Here is an 11,983-nt window from a genome sequence, read left to right on the forward strand (position 1 = left end):
GTCGCTTCCTAACTTCCGTTCAAAAAATGCATTATTTGAAGGCTGCATTGAAAGGTGAAGCACATCAAATAATTTCGTCAATTCTCGTATCCACCGAAAATTATCAAATTGCGTTGAAAGCTATCGAAGAAAGGTATGATAATCCTAACCTATTGATTAAGCGTCATATCTCTGCATTGTTCTCTATTCCTACATTGAAACGCGAATCTGCTTCAGGGCTATCCGAATTGCTCGATCAATTTGATCGCCATGTTAGTGTGCTGAACCAATTGGAGGGTCCAGATCGTCACTGGAATTCGGTCCTCGTGGAGAGTCTAAGTCGTCGTTTAGACTCAGTGACATTAAGGGAATGGGAAAAACAGGGCAAAGATAATGAGCGACCAACGTATGAACAATTAGTGAACTTCGTCAGAAAACAAGCTCGTACGTTACTATCGGTGAAACTATCCCAAAATGCAAGTGTATTTAGCAATGATGAGAAGCGACCAACCAAAACGGGTTCGACATTGGTCGCCACCGAACCTTCGATTAGATGCCCTCAGTGTAAGCAGAGTCATTTTTTGTATAACTGTGTACAATATAAGAGTTTACCGCCAAAGCAGCGTTTTAATCTTGCCAAACGATATAAATTGTGTATAAATTGTCTAGGTGGTTATCACATGGCTAAAAATTGTAACTCGGCTAATTGTGGAGTGTGTGGAAATCGGCATCACACACTATTACATCTGCCTACAGCAGATAGTTTGGATCGTTCTCAAACTAACTCGAGAGTATCGCAGTCATTTATCGCTAATGAACAATCGGTAGAAAGTGAAGAACAATTATATCCTAATCAGTACAATACGCAATCGTATAATATATCACCGTCGGGTTCGAAATCTACGCATATGCCAGTGGTTCATACCCTCGCGACTCTCTCGTCGACTACATCTACCACAGTGAGTTCATTATCTGCACACTCTGAAGGAAATAAGCCAGAGTCAACCTTAACACAGATGTATCCGTCGCGTAATATCGGGTGTGAACTGTTTCTAGCAACAGCCTTGATCAAGGTGAAAGATTTGTTCGATCGTAATCACTTCGTGCGTATCGTGTTGGACAGTTGTTCGCAGTGTAATTTCGTTTCGGAGTCCCTAGTTATGAAACTTGGACTCAAGCGTAGTAAAACAAACGTGGATGTGATCGGTGTCGGTACGGGAAAAGTACATATCACGGAAACAGTTATGCTTAATATAAAGTCTCGAGTAAGCAAATTTGAAGCTGCAGTGTCATGTCTGGTTATCCCGATAATACCGGCGATTTTGCCCAGTAAAAACATCAACATTTCGAAATGGAATATACCGTCGAATGTAGTGCTCGCTGATCCTCGTTTTAACATTAGTGCGGGAGTTGATGTTCTCTTCTCGAGCTCAGCCGAAACAAATTTTAAATGATAAATTGTGGTGGCATGGTCCAGAATTTTTATTGAAACCTGAACATCTTTGGCCAATTATTGAATCTGCAACAGGTGAAAATGATATACATTCAACTGAACGTAGACTTGTCGTATCGTTGCTCACTAAAAATAGTACTCATGAGCATTGGGACATTTTTGAAAGATTTTCGGAGCTGTCGAAATTGTTGAAAGTCGTTTCATGGTGTACGAGATTTTTCTACAATACTTCGAAGAAGCATTTAAAAATTACTGGTCCGTTAACACCAAACGAGTTAAACACTACACTGAAACTATTAATTCGAGTTGCACAAGAATGTTCTTTCCCGAATGAATTTAAATCAATTAATAAAATGAAAGGTGAAGACTGCACTCAGCCTGAAATGAATTTCAAATCGCTATTGAAAGGTTTAAATGTGTATTTGGATGATTTTGGTTTACTTCGAATCAAAGGGCGCCTCGAAAGATTGTCCGCACCTTTGGATACCAGATGTCCGATCCTGTTACCTTCAAACCACAAAAAATAAGTAAGTAAAACAAACGTGGATGTGATCGGTGTCGGTACGGGAAAAGTACATATCACGGAAACAGTTATGCTTAATATAAAGTCTCGAGTAAGCAAATTTGAAGCTGCAGTGTCATGTCTGGTTATCCCGAAAATACCGGCGATTTTGCCCAGTAAAAACATCAACATTTCGAAATGGAATATACCGTCGAATGTAGTGCTCGCTGATCCTCGTTTTAACATTAGTGCGGGAGTTGATGTTCTCGTCGGCGCGGAATTATTCTTTTCGTTGCTAGAATCTAGCCGAATTTCGTTTGCTCAAGGTTATCCTCTATTACAGAGTACCGTATTCGGATTCGTGGTGTCGGGAATGTATTCATCTGCTGCAAATCAATCGCCGATTTGCATTATTAGTACCGCCAATAGTCTAGAAACAATGCTCCAAAGGTTTTGGGAAATTGAAAATTTCGACGTCGGTAGAGCGTTAACTTTAGACGAGCAACGGTGTGAAGATCATTTTAGAAGAACTGTGTCGCGGGAACCTGATGGAAGATACGTGGTTCGACTACCGCTACGCGAAGACCGGTTACCCTATCTTGGAGACGCGTATCAGCTGGCTCATCGCCGGTTTCTATCAACTGAACGGCGTTTCAGGACGGACTCGAACCTCCGTGACAGCTATCATCAATTCATGGATGAGTACGCAAGATTGGGGCACATGCAGCGCACTACGCATACAGGTAAACCATTTACTTTTCTACCTCACCATCCTGTAATCCGCCCTGATAGTACCACAACAAAAATACGTGTAGTTTTTGATGGTTCGTGTAATGAAGGTAATCAATTATCGTTAAATGACGTTTTATATGCCGGACCAACGGTTCAACCAACTTTAGTATCGATTGTTTAAATTTTCGAATCCCAAGGTATGTGTTTATCGCTGACATTGAAAAAATGTTCAGACAAATTTGGGTTCATCCGGAGGATCGACGTTGGCTTCAAATTTTTTGGAGAATAAATTCGACTGATCCGCTTTCAATATTTCAATTGACAACAGTTACATATGGCACAACGTGTGCTCCTTTCCAAGCTACGCGAGTTTTGATGCAATCGGCAGATGATGAAGAGTCGCGGTTTCCGTTAGGTGCAAAAATAATTAGGAAAAACACTTATGTTGACGATACATTGGCTGGTGGTGACAATTTGAACGACGTTGTCAATGCTGCAGCGCAGTTAAGGTTGCTATTAGCCGCCGGCGGTTTCAGTCTTCGGAAATGGTGTGCTAATGACGCGAAGGTTTTACGGGAAATACCCCCTGACCTAATTGAGATGCCGAGTGAGATTGAAATAGATAGGTCGTCGTCAGTGAAAACTCTAGGGTTGCTCTGGAATCCTCACATCGATCAATTTGCTTTCAAAATTCCAGATTTATCCAGCACAGATACGATCTCTAAACGCGTTGTTGTATCGGAAATGGCCCAATTATTCGACCCCATGGGCCTAGTCGGATCGGTAGTTGCAGCAGCTAAAATCTTCGTACAGCGTTTATGGATAGGTCAGCATACGTGGGATGAACCACTCCCGGATGAGTTGAAAGACTGGTGGCAAGATTATCGCGAACAACTGCCGCTACTGCACCAGTTGAGAGTGCCTCGACGTGTAATCACTAGTACGTCATATACGATCCATTGTTTTTGTGACGCATCCGAACGAGACTATGGATGCTGCGTATATATAGTTTCTACTAACACGCGTGGTGGTAGAATAAGCAACCTACTAATCACTAAATCGAGAGTTGCTCCTCTAAGAACACAATCAATCCCTCGCTTGGAATTGTGTGCTGCTTTGCTAGGCAGTCAACTGATTAATCAAATTCTAACTTCCACATAATTTTCTGGATCTGTGGTATTTTGGACAGATTCGTCAGTGGTATTGCAATGGATTAATTCACCGTCATTTGCTTGGAAAACGTTCGTATCGAATAGAATTTCAGAAATTCAAAAACTTTCTGACGGACATACATGGAGGCATGTTCCATCAGAAATGAACCCAGCTGATCAAATATCTCGAGGAGCTTAGCCGAAACAAATTTTAAATGATAAATTGTGGTGGCATGGTCCAGAATTTTTATTGAAACCTGAACATCTTTGGCCAATTATTGAATCTGCAACAGGTGAAAATGATATACATTCAACTGAACGTAGACTTGTCGTATCGTTGCTCACTAAAAATAGTGCTCATGAGCATTGGGACATTTTTGAAAGATTTTCGGAGCTGTTGAAAGTCGTTTCATGGTGTACGAGATTTTTCTACAATACTTCGAAGAAGCATTTAAAAATTACTGGTCCGTTAACACCAAACGAGTTAAACACTACACTGAAACTTTTAATTCGAGTTGCACAAGAATGTTCTTTCCCGAATGAATTTAAATCAATTAATAAAATGAAAGGTGAAGACTGCACTCAGCCTGAAATTAATTTCAAATCGCTATTGAAAGGTTTAAATGTGTATTTGGATGATTTTGGTTTACTTCGAATCAAAGGGCGCCTCGAAAGATTGTCCGCACCTTTGGATACCAGATGTCCGATCCTGTTACCTTCAAACCACAAAATTACATTTTTAATTGCTCGGTCAATCCATCTTCAAACGTTGCATTCTGGTCCTACATTATTATTATCAACCATTTGTCAACGTTTTTGGCCATTACATGGAAGGAAGATTACACGAAAAATAGTTCGTGAATGCATCCAATGTTTTCGTTGTAATCCTCGGATGAGTAATCAAATCATGGCTCCACTCCCTGAAGTGAGGATTACGCCAGCGCGAATATTTTCGAACTGTGGATTAGATTATTGTGGACCTTTCCTCGTTCGTCCACTCGTAGGTCGGGGTGCATCGGTTAAAATTTACGTTGCGAATTTTATTTGTATGGTCTCGAAAGCCATCCACCTGGAAATCGTGTATGATTTATCGTCACAGGCTTGTATAAATGCAATGAAACGCTTTATTGCCAGACGTGGACGTTTAGTAAACCTGTACTGTGACAATGCAACCGCCTTTGTTGGAGCAAAACGAGAGCTCAAAGAACTTCGCTTACAATTTCTCGACCAATTTAAACATGAGTCTTGGAACAGTTTTTGTTTACAACAAGGAATTAATTTTAATTTTATTCCAGCTCGTTTCCCTCACTTCGGAGGCTTGTGGGAAGCAGGTATAAAATCTTTTAAATTTCATTTCCGTCGAATTTTGGGAAATAAAGCACTTCGGCTTGACGAAATGGTAACAGCTGTGACTCAAATTGAGAGTATACTAAACTCCAGACCACTAACGCAGTTGTCTGACAATGCAGAAGATTTAAATGCATTGACACCAGGTCATTTCATAATAGGAGAGCCAATGTTCTCTATTCCTGAACCAGATATATCAAATTCAGAACTTAATCGACTGAATCGATTCCAGGAGCTAAGACGTTCCGTCCAAGATTTTTGGCGCCGGTGGTCCCGCGATTACGTGAGTCAACTCCATCAACGACCGAAATGGCAAACCGAAACGTAGCTCCATCCCATCGAAGGCGTTTTGGTATTGGTCAAACAAGAGAACCTCCCACCTCTACAGTGGAACTTAGGACGCATTGTACAAACGCTTCCAGGGAGCGACAGTCACGTCAGAGTAGTCCTAGTTCGCACCGCACTGTTCACTGTTCAAACGCGCCGTCACCGAGGTATGCATCCTCCCAATAGACGTCCCACAGAAGCCAGGAACAATCGAGGACCAAGTGTTGACCGAACCAAAATAGGATAGGGTTCGCATGCGGATGCACTGAAGTGGAGGACCTGGATGTCGAAGTGTTGAAACTAGGGAGTTTCAACAGGGGCCTGTGTGTTTGATATTGCATTTTTTATACGATAATGTATTCAGAAATACTTTTCCGTGCATGCTATAAGTATGGAACACCTTCAATCCAATGTACTGAAATTACACAAGCTTGAATATTATGAATTATTTTGAATTCTACTGTTTCCTCTGTCTATTGGTATCGCATTATATAAAAGCCCGAAGTGGATAAATAAAACTCTCTCTTATCATACAACTCTACATCTGTGTACATCATTTATTGGAAGAAGTCAGTGATTTCGAAAAGTTCGCCTCGCTCGCTCTCGGAGGATAGAGAAAAGAAGTATATCTAAGTCTTCAACACCTCTTCTTTCATTAAACAGATGAACAAATCGTGGCAGTTAGGTATAACTATTGAAACCGACAAGGAATTTTAATATTTTGAATAAACATTTCCTGAATTTTCGATACCTTCGTCTCTCAGCTGCGTGTAGCAAGATTCTAACGTCACAAAGTAAGGCAACACCGCATTCTGCAGAAGGATAATCTGGTTCGACCAAAAACGTAACGTAAACGTAATGAACAAAGTCAGGCCATCTACACATTAGGTAACCGCAACCCGATTTGTGTTGGCGATGTCAATCGGATCTCCAACTCAGCTTTACACATTGAGGCAACTCAAACGTATTGAATTCGTTAAGTTTTCATCTGTGAACAGCATAATCGTTGGAAGAGATGTCATATTTTCAAATATCAAAAGAAATCATATGAAGAGCGAATTATTTAAACCCGAAGCGAATTATTTTACTCTAGCGAAAAGAGGGAAACAACAGTACATAATTTTTGCAAACGACATTAAATTGAAGATAAGTGCTACATTTTTAAGATACAATGAAATCAAAACTAGCAGCTTCATAATCAGGGCCCTAAATCTTCGAAGGTGAAAAATGAAGACCGACTCTACTCTCAGTAGCTTCGCTTCGACTACACTCTGTCCAACTTCTATAAGACCAGGTGATGATCTTGCTGCTTTGTGCCACTATGAATAAACAATGCTTCAACTTATATTCCAGTGTGTAGGCATTGGTGACTACCATATATTACATGATTTTCATATGTGTATGTGCAAGCGCTGAGCGTAAATGAATGGTTTTTGTATTTTTCAAGTGTCAACTTCCTATAAGACCAGTTAGATCTTCCGTTGTTTTAGATGTTTTGATCAATAAATCTGGAAAACGTCGAAGGGAAAAGTTCTCATGGAGAGAAAAGAAAGACAAATCGATGCATTCCACCACGAAAATGTTGGTATCAGAGAAATTTCTCGTCGGATTGGGCGATCCCATCAAGTAGTGCTCAATTATTTGACGAATCCTCAAGGATACGGTAAGAAGGAGAAAGAGCTCCACGTAAATCGAAGCTCTCTGACCGGGACAAGCGGGAAATAGCTAGAACAGCTTCGAATACCTCAAAATCGCTTATGTAAATAAAGCAATATTTCAATTTAAATGTTACTCGAGTGACAATTTGACAAAAGTTGTTAAAATATCCTCATATAAAGAGGGTTTAAAAGGTTCAAGCTCCTCATCTCACACCATCTCACATCGGAAGACGTCTGAGTTTTGCCAAAGCTCACTAGAACCGATAGTGGGATGTGGTATGTTGTGACAAATAATGTTTCCAAAAGAATACATTTTGCTATATACCATAACGAAAAGTTCTTCAATGTATGGGTTATCTTCACTGACAAAAAAAAGTTCAATTAGAATGGTCTTGATTGTTTCAACGGGTACTGACGTGATTAACGGAAGAAGGAAGAGTATTTTTCAACCAGGAATTTTAGTGGAGGCTCGTGCATGGATGCGGGATTCTGTGCAACCGGAAACCTCAAGACAGATTTCATATCATTCAAGGATTACATACATGTTCTGGAATCCTCTCTCCTACCGTTTTTTGCGTGGATATCGTCACAAAAGAATCACATTCCAGCAAAACAATTCAACTATTCATACCAGCAAGGAAGCTAAGCAATAGATTAAAGACCGAAAATTTAAGGTTTGGGCTGGTCGGCTCACTCTCCAGATTTGAATACTGTTGAAAATCTTAGGGGGATCCTACGCAGAATCTACACTGAGGGAAAACGGTACACCACGATTGAAGAGCAATTTCGGAAACATGGAAAAATATAGAGAAATTCGTTCAGCAGCATTTGGTAAATAGTATTCCAACGCGAATTTTACATGTTATTAGATTAAATGGCAAGGTTGCCATTTATTGACATGTAAATCAGCCGATCGTTTTGAATTGTTCATTGATAATCCTTATGAATTTTGAAATTGTCTTATAGAAACTGGACAGCTGAAATTATCATATTTAAGCACTATTGTGCTTAAACAAACAACTCTTTTGAAAAAAAATTGACGTTAAATATACTTTATTCTAAGCATTCAACAATGTATGAATGTATTTTGTTGAAATTCTAAGTGTTTGTGTTGCAATGAAAAATAATCAGGATGGTCTTATGGAAGTTGGGCAGAGTGTAGAACTGCTTCGGCAGTCGCCCACAACAAAAGGTGACTTCACTAGAAAATGAATTGACTAGCGTTGACTAGCGAGGATGACTGGTGAACTAGTCCAGTCAGTGGTTAATTCAACTGACTCGACTAATGAATACAAATCTGCCTCTTCATTCAACTGACTTCAATCCACACTTCCATTTCCCCCTGATACTAATTTTATACCCGCGTATGCAATCTTATTTTTACGTCCATATAAATAGGTACGAAAACTTGATTTCTGATGCATAAAAGAAGTTACCCCATCAATGGACAGTTTATTGCCTACCCATCGTGAACTCAAACCAACGAACTTAGACATTTATCAAGTATTCTATAAAGGCCCTCGGGTTAGCATTAGTAAATAGCGAGCAAAATAGCGCACACACACTGCACGCTATTTTATACGTTTGAGTAATTTTCGTGTACGATACAAAAGAATCTAGCTCACCTGTACATAATGCATATAATGAAAACTTTACGTTAAGGGCTTTCGATTTGCCATGTTCACAAATAAAAATGATCCCATAATTCAACTGATTACAAAATGAAGACATGTTATCATATCTGGCATCCTTCTGCTGGGTTGTTTACATGTGGAATGAAACATCAAAACACGCGTGATCTGAAGCGATCAGTATGTCATAGCACGCGATGAGCTCCAATTCATCGCTCCGTATCGCATCGCACCGCATCGCGTTTACTATGTCCTCAGCCTAATGTGTATGCTCCCATTTGTTTATACGTGCTCTCGCCTTTTTTGCGATATTCTTTAAGTTGGTATCCAACCTAGATTACCTAGTGTGTAGATGGCCTCAGAGTCACAGAATCGTTCGTTCCTTTGACGGAGAAACATTTGACAGCGCATGTGAAAAAAGGTTGCAAGTTTTTTTTTCATGTAAAATGCACTTAAAAATAAATTTCATTAACTCCGTTTAACTACGTATTAAAAAAAACGGAAAATTTTTCCACTTGCGTGCTAGTTTTGTTTAACTCCGTATTAAAAAAGACGGAAATTTTTTCCGCTTGCGTCCTAGTTTTGGACGAATGAACTGAACACACCCTAGTTGCGAAAAAAGTAATTACCATTGCTGACAAGAGATGAACTTCTACTAATTCTGATATAAGAATAATTGAAAGAAAAAATGAAACATGTTCGTGACATGTTATATTTTTTAAAATGATGAATGTAATACATAAAACATTTTTAGCAAATATATCATTAGTTTCTGTATATTCATTTTCAACGTTATTCGTTGACACATTCAATTTTGTACCATTTGAGTAACTGACTGGTATGTGAACTACCTACCTTCCTGACTACTAATACAATCAAAGTTTAACACAACCAAAACTCGTGAATCTTCCCACCTTCTATTCTTCATCTCAGTGTTCATATACACAAGGGTAAAGTAGTAGGCGGAGTGTCAAGTAAAATCAAGTAATTTCACTACGTTATGCAAATACACTACGAATGAGACTCGGGGCCTGATTCTTGAATACACTTCGAATACACTTCACGGTGGAAACGGAATGAAACGTATCTGCGATAACAACGGTACGGTGTCGACATCGGGATACGAGATTAGTTTCTCACTGAACTTAGTGATAACCCAGCAAACATTAAATCGTATAATTTTGCACGTGCCAAGTCTTACAAGAAATCCGAATAAATCAGAATCGCATATAATATCAATCAAAGTATGTATCGTGTATATTTTAAATCGCATAAAATGTAAAAACTCGATTTTATATACCATTATCAAATTAAGTCGCAATTCGGTATAATAAACAACAATTTTATTATGTATATTGTCGTAAAATATATTTAATCCGCATCATATGCGTATATTACGCCGATGCAGTTTATGTGTCGTATAAGCGTACAATTTAAATCGATTCAGTAATGTAGCAAATCGTGTTGCATGCTGAAGAAAATCATGAAACAGTAAATCATATTAGATCCTAATAAATAACATATTACATCATATTGAAATGTCAATGAAATGCTGATGCACTCGAAAGTTTTAACCACTGTTGAATTAAATTTCAGATAGCTGCGCGAGATAGCTGGTGGATGATAATCCAGACGACCGGAGTTCGAACCCACATCGGAGCAGTTTCCACCAACATCAATCTATGTCATTTTAAACATTCATATTCCACTCCCAACATAAGTCAATCAAACAATTATTATTTCTACGAACATAAATACTCATATATAAAAATGGCGATTCGAGAGGTTATAATAAACATTTCACGAAAATATTTTGCGCCATTTGTTTTTTTCTAATATATGAGTATTGCAAAAGTCGTATTTGGTGCTTTGACAACTCATGAATATATTCATATTAGATCGCAATTCAATTCCAACATAATCGCTATTATAGCCGATCAAAGTTTCATATTCATCCAAACAAATTCGGTAAGCATTTGCCATGTATGTATAAAGCCTCCACTTTTGCATGCATATGCCAGTTAGGCGCACTATATGCCAACCAAATTTTAGGGCATATGATGTTATATATACGCTTGTTATGCGATTTAATGTTTGCTGGGAAGTTCAAATTATCTTCAGATGAAATTTTTGTATGAGATTATTATATCACATGAAGTTTTCCACTCACATTGAATACCAGTTTGATACGAATAAGTTAATTTTCATTAATTATTTTTATTTGAAAAGTGCTCATTCTGCCTGAAAACTCATTATTATCTTCGACACTTCACTAACTCGTAAAACGTAGTTCAATGGCGTGCCGTTTATTTCGCTTCCACCGTGAAGTGTATTCGAGAATCAGGCCCCTTGTTTCTCGCAGTGGCTGCTCGTGTGTGCAATCGGAAATTCATAGTGAATAGTGATTTTATTTCAATCAGATTGAACCGTTCCGCATCCGTGTGGGAACGCATTTGCAGAATAAGGTGACAGTTGATCCGGAGAACGGTTGGAAGGTTAATTTGATGGTACATTTCGACGTATGATCTGGGGTACGGATTTCCCAAAGATTTCGGGCCTGATTCTCGAATACACTGCACGGTGGAAACGAAATAAACGGCACGCCATTGAACTACGTTTTACGAGTTAATGAAGTGTCGAAGATAATGATGAGTTTTCAGGCAGAATGAGCACTTTTCAAATAAAAATCATTAATGAAAATTAACCTCTTCGTATCAAACTGGTATTCAATGTGAGTGGAAAACTTTGTTTTCTTCGTGTGGTATAATAATCTCATACAAAAATTTGATCTGAAGATAATTTGATTTTAAAATGATAAATTTAGTGGGAAACTAATCTCGCATCCAGATGTCGACACCGTACCGTTGTCATCGCGAATGCGTTTCATATCGTTTCCACCGTGAAGTGTATTCGTAGTGTATTCGAGAATCAGGCCCATAGTTCCATGATCGCACTTAAAACGTTCAATGACGTGCTGTCCATTTCGTTTTCACCGTGAAGTATATACGGGAATAAGGATCTGTAAGGCAGTGTCCGGTGGCGACTTTCAACGTGGGGTCATAATTTGGGCCCCGAACTTGATTTTTACAAAAAATGTCTAATTAGGGGTAAAAATGTCCAATTTTAACGTGTCGCATTACAAATTTGTCCAATTAGCTAGATGTCGACTTAAATGTAACTTACTGTATTTGTCTTTGTTTGGA

This window comes from Toxorhynchites rutilus, chromosome 2 (assembly GCF_029784135.1).
Source record: "Toxorhynchites rutilus septentrionalis strain SRP chromosome 2, ASM2978413v1, whole genome shotgun sequence".
Classification (NCBI taxonomy): Eukaryota; Metazoa; Arthropoda; class Insecta; order Diptera; family Culicidae; genus Toxorhynchites; species Toxorhynchites rutilus.